The sequence below is a fragment of the Saimiri boliviensis genome, chromosome 3 (assembly GCF_048565385.1).
Source record: "Saimiri boliviensis isolate mSaiBol1 chromosome 3, mSaiBol1.pri, whole genome shotgun sequence".
NCBI lineage: Eukaryota > Metazoa > Chordata > Mammalia > Primates > Cebidae > Saimiri > Saimiri boliviensis.
In genome coordinates, this window is record NC_133451.1 from 94645370 (window position 1) to 94661859 (window position 16490).

General features: G+C 32.4%; 1 protein-coding gene and 1 long non-coding RNA gene across 6 annotated transcripts in view; one reads left to right on the plus strand and one right to left on the minus strand.

Moving 5' to 3' along the window:
- BANK1 (B cell scaffold protein with ankyrin repeats 1) overlaps positions 1–16490 on the plus strand; it is a 311287-nt gene that overhangs the window by 178001 nt on the left and 116796 nt on the right. The window lies entirely within an intron of this gene.
- Positions 480–16490, minus strand: part of LOC141584024 (uncharacterized) — a 194214-nt gene continuing 178203 nt past the window's right edge. The window contains exon 6 of the long non-coding RNA XR_012516894.1: positions 480–899. This is a non-coding gene — a long non-coding RNA (uncharacterized LOC141584024). The remainder of the gene's footprint in view (positions 900–16490) is intronic.

Below are 16490 nucleotides of genomic sequence, written 5' to 3' on the forward strand. Positions count from 1 at the left end.
ATTGAATTCCTTCAGTGTGTCAGTCACTGTTTTCCCAGAGGACGGTTGTGAAGATGAGAGGAGCCGGTGCATATTAGGGATTCAATAAGTAGCTACTCTTTACCATGGTTATGGTTATAGTTAAGCAATTCAGATTGGAACTTCAAGGTAATGCAGACAGTAATGCAGACAGTTGAGGAAAGAAAGTTTGGCAATTGTGTAATGAAATACGGTTTGAATATTTAGGAATTACCTGTAAGAATCAGAAGTAGGGAAGTTAAAGTAATTGTGAAAAAGTTTCAGAAATGAGAAATCTCGAGTTTCTTTCATTTTATTCTTTCTTTGTCCTATCACCACCACTATCCTTGAGGAGAGAGGAAGCAACAACCAAACAGCAAACAAGTCTGGACATAAGACACTGTTAGCCTCATTTCAGATGAGGATTCACTTTAGGAAAGTCATGTTAGCTTGCACATGTTGACATTATAATTAATCAGAAAATGAGAGAGGCTATGATGGGTGTCAGCTCATTCACTCGTAACCTTCCAGCCAGTCTCCACAATTGCCACTTGAGAAATCTGTCATGACCCTGTCATGCTCCCTGGATAGGTGTTTACTTAGAGAAAACCAAACAGTGGATAAGAGAAGATCAGTAGAATATGGTTTTTTGTTCCTTAGGATCAACCCAGAGTGATATATGAGAAGGAAACATGATTTTCTTAGGCTTTCAGCTATAGTCATTTAAAAAAAAAATGTCTATTTAGCAGGATTCTATACATACAGACCAAGTAACTGGTGCACAGTTTGTCACATTTGTTCCACAGCATGCAGGTGTGTAATAAGGCTTCACAGATGGGCTGCCAAAGATGACCAGGTGGGATGTTGAGATGAACTCTTCATGCAACATAATTTGAACTGTTCTGTGAATTAAGAAAAGGAAACAGCAAGAAATATAGCATAACTTAAAGTGTTACCTGATAAACTTTGAACTTTCTCAGTATACAGATCACTCTCTGGGCAATAAATCATTCTGAAGGACAATTAAGTAAATTAGGGTGAAAACTGAATGCCTTTGTAAACTCCATGGGATACCAAGGTATTTTGTGGCTTTTAATCAAGTGTGTCTCCAAATATTCTATTAAGAAGATGTATCAAAAACAGAAAAATTCGTGACAATCTATTTGGTGAAAATTCTGATAACAACATAGACATATGGTAAAATTTGGGAATCAGCCAGAAATCTTCTTCTGCTTATAAAAATAATACCAACATAGCTAGTATCTTCCCATCTAAAACTATCCTAGGTCAACTTTCCACACTTAATTATTCCTTTGCTGTGAAAAACCTGTTTAGTTTGAGGTAATTTGTTGATTTTTGCTTATGTTGCCTGTGTTTTGGTGGCCAAATCCAAAAAAATCATTGCCCAAATCAATGTCATGTAATTTTCTCTATGTTTTCCTCTAGCAGTTTCACAGTTTCTGGTTTTACATTTCAGTCTTTAATCCACTTTGAGTCAATTTTTGTAAATAGTGTGAGATGAGGGTCTAATTCCATTCTTTGGCATGCAGCTGTATCCAGTTTTTCCAAGACCATTTATTGAAATGACTATTCTTTTCCCATTATATATTCTTGCAGCTTTGTTGAAAATCAGTTGATCATACATGCATGAGTTCTATTCTGGGCTATCTGTTCTCTTCCATTGATAGATACTTTTTTTTCTTTGCCAGTACTATGCCATTTAATTACAACAGATTTGTAGTATAATTTGAAATCAGGTAGTGTGATACTTCTACTTTATTCTTTTTGTGCATTATTGCCTTGGCTATTTTGGGTTCTTTGTGATTCCATATTAACTTTAGGATTGTTTTTTCTACTCCAATGAAAAACGACATTAAATTTTGATAGGAATGGTATTGAATCTATAAATTGCTTTGGATATTATAGACATTTTAACAATATTACTTAAATCCATGAATGTGGGATGTCTCAATTCTGTCTTCCTCAATTATTTTGTGAATGTTTTATAGTTTTCAGTATGTAAGTCTTTCACCTTTTTGATTAAATTTATTATTAAATCTTTTTTATAGATATTGTAATTGGGATTTACTTTTCCTTTGATTTCTCTTTTGGATAGTTGATTGAATAAATTTATTCATTGGCTAGTTCCTTTTTGGATAGTTTATTCTATACATTCTTTTGTATAGAAATGCTAATGATGTGTGTTGATACTGTATCCTGTAACTTTACTGTATTTATTTATTGGTTCTAACAGAGAATCTTTACTCCAAAACCTTATTATTGAAACTGCTAACATGTCATATACTAACACCTGAGCCCTCATTGCTACCTCCCTAAAAGCTGTCTACAGTACTGGAATTATTTTCTTTGCATTCTTAGGACAACCTTGCTTCACAGCCCTATTTGTCATCAATGAGAATAATCCCCCTTCTAATTAACTCAATTAAATGTTTAGCAATCAGGAGTATTCTTGCCAGATCTCTCATCTCCAACAACATTACACCCATATCAATTCCCCAAATAACCATGACCTTATACCTAAAATGCACAGCTCTTGTCATAACTAGTCTAGAATTTACAGAGGCAATAGAACTTAACCTTATAAAAAGTAATCTCAAATTTTAATCCCTCTCACATGCACATAAAGTAAGATTTCCAGCAATGGACTGATAATTACAAACTTCCACTGTGACAGATAGTTCCGTGTTTTGTTTGTTGTGCAGTAACAGAAATAAGCCAAGCACTGAAAGACAAATACTGCATTTTCTGCATGTGGAGAGAGCAGAATAGCGGCTATGCAGGCTGAGGGTTGAAAAGGGCAGATGATGGCCACCAGGTACAAAATCTCAGACAAGAGGAATATGTGGTGGGTTTTTAATTTTTTTAGCTCTATTACACGACATGGTAAATACAGTTAATAACAGAATATTGTGCATTGCAAATTAGCTAAGAGAGTAAATTTCAAATGTTCACCGTAAGACAGTGTTAAGTATTTGAGGTGATGGATATGTCTAGTTTCTTAAATTATTCCACATTGCGTTAATAAATCATAATACCACCTTGTGCCTTATACATTTACATAATTGTATATTATCTATTTATAATTAAAAAAATAAACCATAGATCTGCCTGGCGCAGTGGCTTATGCCTGTAATCCCAATACTTTGGGAAGCCGAGATGGGCAGATCACCTGAGGTTGGGAGTTTGAGACCAGCCTGACCAACATGGAGAAACCCTGTCTCTACTGAAAATACAAAAATAGCCAGTCATGGTGGTGCATGCCTGTAATCCCAGCTACTCAGGAGACTGAGGCAAGAAAATCGCTTGAACCTGGGAGGCAGAGGTTGCAGTGAGCCGAGATTACGCCATTGCAATCCAGCCTGGGCAACAAGACTGAAACTCTGTCTCCAAAAAATAAAAAATAAAACCATCATAGATTTTTACCTTATTTATACAAATACTTAACCTTCAAAAAAATTTACAGAATATAGCTTATTATCTTTATTTTACAGAATAGGAAACTTCAGCTTATACTAAGTAAGTTGCTCAATGTCAATACAGTCAGTATATTGCATTGTTGAAATTTAAACATGACTGAGTCCAAAGCTTCTTTCCTGAGCCCCTAAATTCTGCCGCCTTTTTCACTAAACTTTCCTGCCTGAGGTATTTTTTTATGGGAATAGATAATCAGTAAGTAACTATTTTATGATGTAGAAATTCCAGAAAATGCTAAATTTTTCTCTAATGATGGAAAATAGTTATTATGCATTACTTTCATAAGTTTTTGAGTTCACTGGCAATTTTTCAGATTATGAAAACATCCCCAGAGTCACATATAACATAGCTCATTTCAGGGTGGCTAATGTTATAAAATATTACTGAGTTTTGTAAATGGAAACAAAAGTAATATTATCTTTTGCATATAAAACATTTCTACATAGTCTATGGAATAAAAAAGACAATCATATTATAGTAGGTCCATTTTTAAAATGACAAAATTGAGTAAGAGGGCTAATTAACTTCCCTAATCCTAACTAGCTACTCAATTTAAGACCAATGTTCTGTAAAAAGGGATATTTCAATTACCATAAATCATTTAACACTGAAAGGTTTTAACAACATAGTTTTTTACTTGGTATTAATGATTATTGTTGTGTTAATTGAACCTAGTAGATGGCATGGGGTAGGTGTTCAATAAATGCTTATTGTCTCAAGGAAAGAACGAATATTTATTAAATGAATTTAAATAATAAATATTCTACTTAGAAATATTTAAATGCTTTCTCTGCTTCTTTTCCATGTAATAATCCTGTTTTACTTGTCAAAAAACCTAACTGAGTGGGGACAATTCAACCGAAACAACTATTTGTTTTCTATTCGTCAGTCATGAAGGGCAGCATTTAGCTGCTAGCTCCTTTCACTGGTTTTACTATAAACATTCACCTCTCAAAATCATAAACATGTTTTCAAACAACCTATCTAAATAGTGTAAAATTTCTACCACATTGTATACAAAGCAGAGAGATGAGATGGAATGTTCCAAATACCTCCTACCTTTTCATCAGTTGAGTCACTAGAGCAGTGAAAGTTTAATCTCATGTCATCACTAGCTTCTGAGCTTGAAAGTAATATTGCCAGCAATGGATTGATAATAACAAACTTCCACTGTGACAGATAATTCTGTGGTTTCCAGTAGCTTGTTGTGCAGCAACAGATTTTTCCCAGTAATGTTATATGGCCCTAAATCTAATACACTTTAAACTGTAGCTCTTGTGTTATGTCTTGTTGAGATCCTATTCTACTCGTGGTGATACTGATACTGACTGTTTCATTATCAAAGTTTCATCTTGAGAATATAGCTCTGTACCTGAGGTCAGGAGTTTGAGACTAGCCTAGCCAAACATGGTGAAATCCCATCTCTACTGAAAATAAATAAATTTTAAAAAATTAGCCAGGCATGGTGGCAGGCACCTGTAATTCCAGCTGCTTGAAAGGCTGAGGCAGGAGAATCGCTTGAACCTGGGAGGCAGAGGTTGCAGTGAGCCAAGATCGCACAATTGCACTCCAACCTGGGCAACAAGAGCGAAACTCCATCTCAAAAAATAAACATTTAGGTGTCGTGTGCTCATTATAACCTACAAGCCAAAATAATAAACATGGCTTCCCAATTGCTTAACAAAAGAGCGAGAGATACTGGGGGGAAAAAATCTGCTTTATTCTAAAGCCATTTTCAGAAGTGCCCATGGAAAAATTATCCAAAATCTTTAGAAGGAAGAAGTGACTTCACAGGTAGATTCTTCTATGATATGAGAGTTCATCTAAGCTTGTTTTAAATAAATTATATAAGTAGATTTGGAGATAACATTTACATTGTCATTAAACATGTTTAGCTATTTTTTCCTTTTATGCAGACCAAGAGCAGTGATATAAATTATTTAACTTCATCGGACCCCCAATTAAAGACCAGTTGTTCATGTAAGTCTAAACTATCTGAATTATGCATATCATAAAGGCTTACTGCTTTTTATAATTCCTCTGGTCTTAAAACTATTACAGTTCATTAGAAAGATTGTAGAATATGGTGGTTAGAGCATGGGATGTGCAGGCAGACTGCTTTGGTTTAAAAACTTGCTCTGCCTCTTACTACTTATTTTCCAGAGATGATTCTGTTTCCTCATCTATAAAATGGGAGTGCTAATAATAAAATTGCCACCTTCATAAGATTATTGCAAGGACTAAATGAGTTAATGCATTAAAAGTGGTTTTATTAGTGGCTAGCAAGAACACTCAATGTTAGGTGGAATTATCATTTGTTTTATTTGCTGGATTTTCTGATAAGCTGAAATCTTTCTGAAGGCATTTTCTGCTATTTATCCATGGTGATGAGCACAGATCAAGGATGTGGCAAATGATCAATCACTCTTTATTAAATGAATAAATAAATGAATATATTGCTATAATGAGAATGGAACTAGTGACTGATTATAACAACTAATGGTGTTTGATAATGTCTATCATTTTTCTCTGCCAATTTCTGCATTCAGATATGCTATTCTTTCTTTTGGACTCTCTTTTCATAAGGTCTTTTCTCAAAGACCTTTTGCACAATATATCCTCCCCAAACCAGGTGAAGAACCTGATTAGACATTAATTCATTCAGCAAATAATTTTCAGCACCTGGTATGTGTATAAACTAGCACTGAAGGGCATTTAAACAAACATCTCAGGTTTTCGGTTTGTCCAAAGATCTAATGTTCCTGTGGTCATAAGCAGTGAATTAGAGATATTGCTCTTTGTTGCCTCTTTTCAGTATTCTAAATACAGCTTGGCTGTCTCTGGATCTATACTTCAATGCCACAGGGAAAGTCGATAGTAATAACACAAGATGCTGAGAGTAGGGGTTAGGTTTCTCCTTTTTCTAAACTAATCTTCTAAGTCTGAGACTTTCCTATGAACTGGGAAAATATTGAACTATCCAGGATTCTGATTAATGCTGGCAAAGAATACACAAAAAGAATACACAAAAAAGATGGCTGAAGAGATTTTGTTTGAGTTATTTTAATAGAATATTTAATTCAGTGAGTACATGTAGAATTGGCATCCTGACATTTTCTTTAGTTTCTAGCCAGAGTAAAGTATTGATTTGGCAATTTTCTGCTTTGAGCATAAATATATCTAAATGGAAATTTTGGATAATAAAGAGTCCAGGTTTGCTCCCTTCACATGCCAAATAAACATCGTATTTTAATTTGCAATTATAAATTTCATTTGATTTTCACTAGAATGCCATATGCTTCCTATGAATAACATAAAATTTATCTGAGTTTTGTCAATTTTATAACTTCTGCTTCTGAAAATCTTATTCTTTAGAGCAACAGTGTTAAGAAAATATCTGCAAACTTAGTCAAAACAGGCATTTCATGTGGGCAACTTGTAAAAGATTTAGAAGTATCAGAGTTTTTGTTTGCAACCTGAAATTTACTGGAATATTCAGGTAGGATTATTTTACAAAATGCAGTATTCAATGTATTTCTATTATAATCAGTAATACTATGAATCAGCAAATATTATGAATTAGAAAGTAAAATTACTTTAGTGTTGTGACAATCATCCAGATTTTGTGCATTTAATTAAGTCTGATGCATGTAGCCCAGGATGAAGAAAGTCCTGAATTCCAACAAATGCTGTTTCAGTCAGGATAGGCTAGCTGCAATAAGAGAAAACATGTAACTCTCAGTGGTTAAAAATGACAATGTACACTGCACATTGAATGCAGTTCAGCTTGAAGATTCTGCTTATGATAATCACTAAGGACTCAGCCTGGCAGACTTCATCGTTACTCATATTTCCACACTTCTTACAGCAGAAGGAAGGGAATGTGATGAATCTCACACTGGTTCTTAAGGTTTCCTGACAAAGCAAGGCACATGGCCAAGCCTAACTTAAGGGGGAGGGACAAGTGCAGTCCAACTTCGTGATGTGCCCTAAAGAGGAGCATCAAAATATTTAAACAGCCCTAATGTCACAGATTCGCTCAAAAATTGTTTTTTTCACTGTGGTCAGTAAGTGCAACTATTTGTATCCGCTTCATCATAAAGTCTGTTGTTATTTGTTAAATCAAGATATTCTTGTGATGTGGCCTGTTCCTCCACCTTATTGTCTGTTAACTTAATTGGAGGATCAGGATGGCAATTCTTAAGAATCTAGTGATTTCCAGTCAAATGTAGTATTGGAGTTACTCTAATTTCTTTCTTTCTTTTATTTTCTGACCCTATATCAATAAGATACATGAATTATCATACTGAGTGAGATCTATGGGCATTCCAGACAAAAATCCTATCTTTAATAAAAAATGAGTCACTTCTACTATTTCTCCATTGTTCTTAAAGAAAAAAAAAATGATAGAACTATTGTAAGAATTGCTATTTTAAGAATACCTGATTCTATTTAGGGTGCATAAAGATGTGTATTTACCGAAAATGCAATATTTCTTTCCCAAATTTCAACAAATCCCAATGACAATTAGTATTAAATGTATTAAAATTTAGTTTTAAAGAATCATTTCCAAAACATTTTTCAAAGTAATAATAAAAAAGTGGGTACTTAAAAAAAAAGGTAAAACAATGAAACTCTAATGATTTCATTTCCTGGAATTTGTAATTCCAGATCACAAAATGATGAACTGTATTTTTAAGATTACAGTATTTTAAAGCAATTCTTCAAAGACCCTACAACTTAACCTGGTCATTTTATAAATGAGGGAACTGAAACCTGAGAAACATAGTAATCAAACTAATCAACAGACTAAATTCTTGTCTTTATAATATTTAATTCTATACAGGGAGATGTTAAATGATTTCATTACAATAATATATATGATGTGCCTGGAAGATAGTAAGTACTCAATAAATATTAGTTGCTATTATTACGGTTATCTTTTGGGGATAGTCCCCTATTCCAACCTTTCTCTCAATAGTTAATTATTAGGCATTATTGATATATACATTTAGCTCTTGATCAAATACTTCCATATCTACAGAACTTCTCATGACACTTAGAAAGCTTTCTTGTTGTATTCTGAAATATGTTTGAAGAACTTAGATATCAGTGAACATAATTTGTCACAGTTTCTTTCCATTAAAAAAAAGAATTATGGCTTGACCACAATAATATTTTGATTAATTTATTATTTAATGCCACAGATTTTGGCTTAAAATATCTTTAACATTGAAATACAGACTTAAATACAATATAATCTTTAGAAACACCAAATTTATGTCACACCTAACATCACAAAATTCCAAAAATTAAGATATCATGATATTTGTTTTTATCAATGCAATGATACAGCCTTTACGTTTTAGCTTTCCTACGTATATTTAAAACTGGTAGATATCATTTGTCAAAGAGGCTGGCTGATAATTACTTTGGAATAATGCATGACTTTTGCATCTTATTGTCTTTATTGTAAACTGTCATAGAGTACAGCACATGCAAAAAGAAGCAGTAATGCAAATGTTAGGCAGAAATATGAAGATCCAATATACCTGTGAAGGTACATTTCACAGGTGTATTTTCAAGGTAATGTTTCAAACGTAACATTTCAAAGGCAATGTTTGCAAGGTAATAGCCAATGTAATGTTCTATTCTCTGAAAAGAATGGTAGCATTATTATATTTCACTGCAGCCAAGGTTTTCTTAAGGAAAAAAAAAAGACTGCCTCTGGTAGTGTTTAAAATTTTATAACATTAGTTTTTGACCATAAAAAATTAATTTGTATAAATGATTCCAGTGGAAACCAGTAAAGCTGTGAATATAATCCAGAAAGAGAAAGAATAGTAAACAACCTGTTATTGTTCTGAGTAGAAAAACTCCCTGGTTCTTATTTTGCAAATGACTAACATTACTGTTAAATGTTTCCTTTTCATTGGGTCAATTATCAACATATTTTGAGAATAAGTTGTTTTCAGAAAGACATATAAGCTGACAGAAAATCATGAAGGCTTAATAAATTAGATGAAATTTGCTTTTTCAGTTAGATCACTAAAACAAAAGCTCAACTATCTATATATATCTTTCTATATGTATGATTTTGATTCTCACATTCTTCAGGACTCCTAACATATATTTACATACATATATATGTAAGAAATATAAATTTATGTAAGTATATGAATAAACATGTATATTTTGATAGGGACTGCTGAGTTTCCCTCCTAGATGGTGAAACCATCAACACCTTTACAAATTGAGAATAGTGTCCAGTTTTTTTGCTATGAATTGTCAAACATAGAATTTTGCAATTGTTTTATAGCGGTAAAGTGGTATCTGACTTCTCTTGTTATTAGTGAGATAAAACATCTTTTCCTATTTTCAAACTATTTGTATTTTTTTTCTATAAACACTTCATATTCCTTGCCCGTTTTCATGGTGGTTTTGTTGACTTGTTAGATCTTTCATTCTTCATTTTGATAAATTCTTTAGGTTTGGGGGAAATTACCACTTTACAAGTGGCAATTCTTTTTTCTTATTTTTCTTTTGACTTTGATTGCACTTTTTTTTCTCCTTTGAAGAAATTTATCATTTTTGTGTGGCCCAGTTTATTAACCATTTTTTGTGGTATATAGAATTTTGTGTCGAAGTTAGAAAATTACTGAAGAGACTGTAAAGAATTATGCCATGTTTTTGATAACTTTGTTTTCATTTTTAACATTTACATCATTTATCCATTTTGAATTTATCTTGGTTGAGTAAGGATTGAATTTTATTTTTTTCCCAACAATTGTCAGTTTCATTATTTCTGTGTCATTTTTGCATAATAAAATGCCATATGTATTTAAGTTAATTTTCTTTACTTTCTCCTGTTCTGTTGTTCTCTTTTTCTGTTCACAAATGAGTCGTGACAGTGTGTTTTAATCTGGTAAGGCTGTTCCCCTCCTCCCATTTTTCTTTTTCAGAACTTCTTTGAATATTCTTAGTTATATTTTCTTGACATTCAAACTTTAGAAAAACCTTGTGTATTTATGAAAAATGAAATGTTACTGTGATTGCTTTTATTAATAAATAAATTGAAACAGTTTATGTCCTTGTGATGTTGAGTTTTCCTCTCCAAAAACACAATATTTCATCCCACTTACCTTCATCTTCTTTCATATTTGAAAAGATAGTTTTACATTCTTTCTTTTCTGTTTTTGCTCATTTTTCTTAAGTTTATTACTCAGTATTTGATTATTTGTTGCTATCATGAATTAGGTCTTCATCAGAATCTTATAACAGATTATTGTTTACATGTAATCAAGGCTATTAATTTATATGTGTTGATACCAGTATCTTACTAAATAACGTTGATAGTTGTATTATGTTTGTACTTAATTGTCATGAGCTTCCCAAGCATATGAAGCATCACCTGCAAATGGTGATAGTTTCCCCTCTTCTTTCCAATTTTAATATCTCTAATTTTGTCCTCTTGTAAATCGTAACTATTTTCTCGGTGAAGTGTTATTTAACAGTTGATAGTGGGCATCCTTGCCTTGTTTCCAACTTTAGTCAAAATGCCTCTATTATTCTCCCATTGAGACTGATACTGTCTTTGGTGCTGAAATAGATGTGTTTATCAGGTTATATAAATTTTCATTGATTACTACTTTGAGAATTAATTTCTATTTATCAAGAATGCGTGTTGAATTTTGTCAAATAGCATTTTAGTATCAATGGAATATTGATACTAAATAAATTGAGAGGAATATTCTTTTTCTCTTTAGACTAATTAATATAATAATTGAATAGATTTAACAATATTGATCTGCTTTTGTGTTCTGGGAATAAATTCCCCTTGGTCATGTTATATTTCTCTTGTAATGTGCTGATGGCTTCTGATTCATACATTTTATTATTTTAACATTGAAGTGCATGAGTTAAAATGTTCTGTAGCATATGTTTTTCTGAAATCATTGATGGCTTTTGCTATACATGGTTCAAACAGAATTTGGATATACTTCTTTATATGCCTTGGCACATTTTAGTAACACTGGAATTATATATTTAAAAATTTATCCTGATCTATGGCAGAGAGTTCCTGGTGAGAGTTCCCTCATCTATTAAAATGTTCTGCTTTCTTCATCATTTTTTCTTTCCATACCTTTTCTTAGCTACTTTACTAGTTCTTTCATTATTACTTCATATTCAGTGAGTCAAGTTTAAAGATACTCATCTACTTTCAAAGGAGCTAGGTTGTTTTACAGTTCACCAAGTTTTGGTTGCCACAAAATAAGAAGGCTGCCTAAAAGCACTGCTGCTTAACATACTTCTTGTTGTAATCCTGCCCGCCTCTGCTTTTTGAAGCTAACCTACATATGGTAGGGTACATGGGAGTAGGGATTATGGTTGTGCTCCCACTCAGTTCCCCCATGCATCTGTTATTACAAGCAAGGCTTTAACAGCCTGGATAGGCCCCTCACCATGAGGAAGTGTATTTGTGCTCTTCCCCTCTGGGGTCTGCTGCAGCTGCACTCTTTTTGCAGGGATCTCTTTTAAGCTTCTCTCATTTTCCTTCTGATGGCTCCTATAATGAATTAGTATCTTTTGGCAACCTTTTATATTTTATGGTGTCTTTCTTCTAGTTTCATTAACAATATTTTAAATATTTTAAAGATATTGTTATATATAATATATGTAATAAAAAGATATTTTAATAACAATATTTTAAAGATAGAACTTTAACAACCCATATGAATTGGCATTGATGGGTTATCTATGACTCTGATAATGGTCAGTCTTCTTGTAAAAAATAAAAAGTATTAGGTCTATTAGTAGCCTGAAACGCCTATCATTGTGAAAACTAGTAGAGAATTGTTTTTCTATTTATTGTGCTATTTATCACACCTAAGGAATACTTCAGCCAAATGGGTATGTATTTATTTGACAATAAGCAAATATGATTTATTTAAATATTAGATTATCTTTAACACAAATTGTAGGTAATCAGTAACTTTGTAATACAATTCTTTATTTGACAAAAGTACTTACTATAGTACTTACAGTAACACTTATAAAACATATAGCTCCTGTTACACCTTAGGATTATCATATGTTTTATTTATCTGATTTGTTTCTGATCTTTCAAGATTACATCATTACTCTGTAAAGAGAGCAGAAGTTATATTTCAATCCATTGACAAGTATATTTAATGAATATAATCAAGAAGTATAATTTTAAAATGCCACCCAACCAATGCAACAAGTTTTACCAGTTTTACATATTTAATAATCTTATTCTAAGTATATTCATATATGTATACATATACATATATATATATACATGGATATATATACACATATACGTGTGTGTGTGTGTGTGTATTCATGGAATTTCACCAAGATTATGTAGAGGCTTTCCCTAAATTCTCTAAAATTTAATCTCTTTAAGTACTGGAAATTTTTCACTGAAGAATTTTCTGATAGCAATTTTTAAAGATTTATTTTCCTTTATGTTTATGCTATCATTCCCCAAGGTACAGTATAACTATTATCTAACAAATTGTACTTTGGTTGGGCTTCAAGTTTAGTTTTAGATTGCATTTTCTTCTTATGCCTAATGAGTAATGGAAATATCCATCTTTAAAACTTTCTTATGTGAAGTACAAAGCCAAGTTATGGATAAAATGAAGTTAATATTTAGACTTTAAAATACACATTTACCACTTACTCTCAGATATGGTATTGACACTTAGCCATATTGTATACTAGAGGAAAACTAGATAAAATGTGTGGAAATCTTTTAGAAGTTATTAGCAATTTAGTGTACTGTTCAAAAGAGCAGATTCTGGAATCATACTATCTGGACTTGAATCTTGTCTCTACCACTTAATAGCTGTTGTGACTTTAAGCAAATCATTCAAGTTCTGCACCTTAATTTCCTCATCCATAAAACAGTCTCTTCCACAATTTGTTCAAAACAAACTGTTATGAGGATAAAATGAGTTAATATAATAGAGTACTTACGACGATGCCTGGTAGCTATTATAATTTCAGTACAGCCCCTTCAGATAATTGCTGGAAGAACCAGATTATAAATAACTGTCCTATCTGAAGTGTAGCATGGTCTTATTTAAAAGCTAACCATAAGATTAAAGACAATAAACGGACCTGATTAAAGACTTCCTATCACAAAGGATTTTTTGGAAAAATGGAGAAAAGATGTTCCAGATATTTAACACAGAACAAAATTATTTAGCTGAAAGCATTAGATTTGGCAGTGCTTCAAACTCTCCCAAAATTATCTTATTTACTTTCAATATTATTTTAATTAATTTGTCAAAAAGTAATCCAAAAAAACATATGGGACAGCATTAATGTTTTGGCAAAGGCATAATAGCAAAGAATAGTACTCAGAGGATAATATAAAAGCCAGAAATGTATGCAATTAAAATTTCAGAGCCAATCTTAATATATTCTCACTGTATTAAATCACAATGTTTACATAGATAAGAGGGGAATGTATAGGTAGCTCAAGACATGCTGATATCAGATCTGAAATGCATCTAGTATAGATGAGTAGAGAATTTCATTTATATTACAAGAAACTAAACATTAGTCATCATTTTACTAAAATACTGTATATGGCTTAAGTTGCCACACTTCCAAAAGAACATAAAAGACCTAAGAAAGCTTGAAAAAGAGTAATGAAAAATTAAGAAATCTTTAGTAAAGAAGTCCTAGGAATGAAGTTAAGGATTAGGTTTGTTAGCCTAAAAAGTAGTATATTCTTTTAGAATGTGGTGGAATTTTATGAAAATGGCACTAAGTAGTTATTTCTTTGTAGAAAAGATGGCTAGCTTCAGCTTTAAGACCACTAACTTACCAGAAAAAGCTTTTTGTTTTGATGAAGATCCAGAAAATAAGTAAATTATATCATTTACTAGTGACCTCTCAGAATTATTATACACATAACACACAATTTGCAATAAAAGTGCTAAGTAGTTTTGAAGTAAAAACACTAAGGGATGTTATTATTTCTGTCATTGATAGTGTTAAAGAATAACAGTAATTCTTAGGAAACCAACTTAATTAAAGACAGAATTTCAATTAGATGAAAGAACAAACTTCCTGATTATCACTGTGATAAATGTGAAAATGAGATTCTGTGGGGAGGAATAAATGCCATCTTCATTCTCAGAGACCTTTCAAAATAAAAAGAAAATCATCATCCTAGGTTATTTTAAAGAGCAATCTGCATAAAAAAGGGGGGGCAGGTAGAACAAAATCCTTTGAGGTTTTTTAGCAGTTCTGAGATAATGTAATCATGAATATGACCTGAAGTGACAACTACTAGGAAAAGATAAAAGCCTATAACAATCATTGATCCTATGAAGAGTGGAGCAGTATATTTAACCATGTATGCAACCTGTATTAGATTAGGTTCTTCAGAGAAGCAGACCAATGGGAGATTTCAAAGAGAGAAAGAGAGAGATTGATTGATTGATTGATTCATTTACTATCAGGAATTGGCTCACATAATTATGAAAAAGGCAATCAGCAAGCTAGAGACCCAGAAGAGTTGCTAGTATAGTTCCAGTCCAAATCTGAAGATCTGGGAACCAGGTGAGCCTATGGTGTAACTTCCAATTCCAGTCCAAGTTTGAGCCTGAAGGCAAGAGAAGACCAACATCCCAGCTCAGAAACAGACAGGCGAGAGAAAGAATACTTTCTTGTTCAGCCTTCTATTCAGGTCTCAACAGATTGGATGTGGTTCACACACAGTGGAAGAGGGTAATTTTCTTTACTCAGTCTACCAATTCAAATGTTAACTTCATCCAAAAACTCCCTCATAGATACACCTAGAAATAATGTTAACCAACTATCTGGGCACCATGCGGCCTAGGAATGTTGGTACATAAAATTAGCAATCACTAAATCTGTTTTTTTAATTTCATTTTCAAAATTTATTACTACTTAATGGTTATTAAATCCCCATAGTAGGATTTCACAATATTAGATAAAGGGTGTAAATTTTAACTTGTGACCTGGAAATGAGGGCTACTTGCTAATGTTACTATTTAATTGCTGCAGTATTCATTGACTTGCTTGATACCTCAGAAACATTTTTCAAATTGATGCATGTAAAAATTTTGTATGTTAAAGCATGTGTTTCCATTCGTGTCTGTGATAATCAGTGTAAAATTTCTTCCAAAATGAAAATAACGTGAAATTTAAAAAAATCTGTATCAACATCTAATAGATTTCCAATGTCAGATTTCTGACATTAATTATAAATAATATCTACCTCTAGCAAAATGATTCTTTGTATATTTTATGCATTTATTGAAGATTTATGTTTTGTCAGATTTCAAAGGATTTGAGAGAGTCCTTAGTAAGCTAAGAGTCAAGGAAACATTTAAGGATAAAAGAGAATGGCATTCTGAAAGCATTAAAATTCTCTTACTCCATGCAGAAAATATTTATTTAATGTCTACAAATCATTGTAATGGGATCTCAGAGATATGAAGCTTAATAAAGAATAGTTCTTCCCTTGGAGAAATTAAAAACTCTCTTATTGATCCATATACAAGTTAATTTAAAGTGTTCCAATAAATATACGTGTAAGGGCTAATGTGTGTGAGAAAGGCACCAATAATTGTGTATATAAAGTGCTGTGGGACCTTTGAGACAGGTACTTCAGGCATTCAAGACACATGTTCTTAAAATAGAGCTTGAGTGTTAGAAACAGAAACATATAGTTTCAGTGCATGGAGTTTCAGTCATGCAGTTTCAGTGCATTTTTAATTACATTCCTGCTAACTCCCTAGATACCAAATGGCTCAAGCAAACCAGGTTGCTTGCTGTTTCTCAGTCTTACTCCTTACCTCCCTCCCTCTTCATGAAATAACATAAATGAAAAAACTCACTGTCTTCTGAGGTCAGACAAAATAGGATTCAGATTACATGGATCTTGCTGAGCTTCAGTTTCCTTATTTTAAACATGTGGGTGATGATTT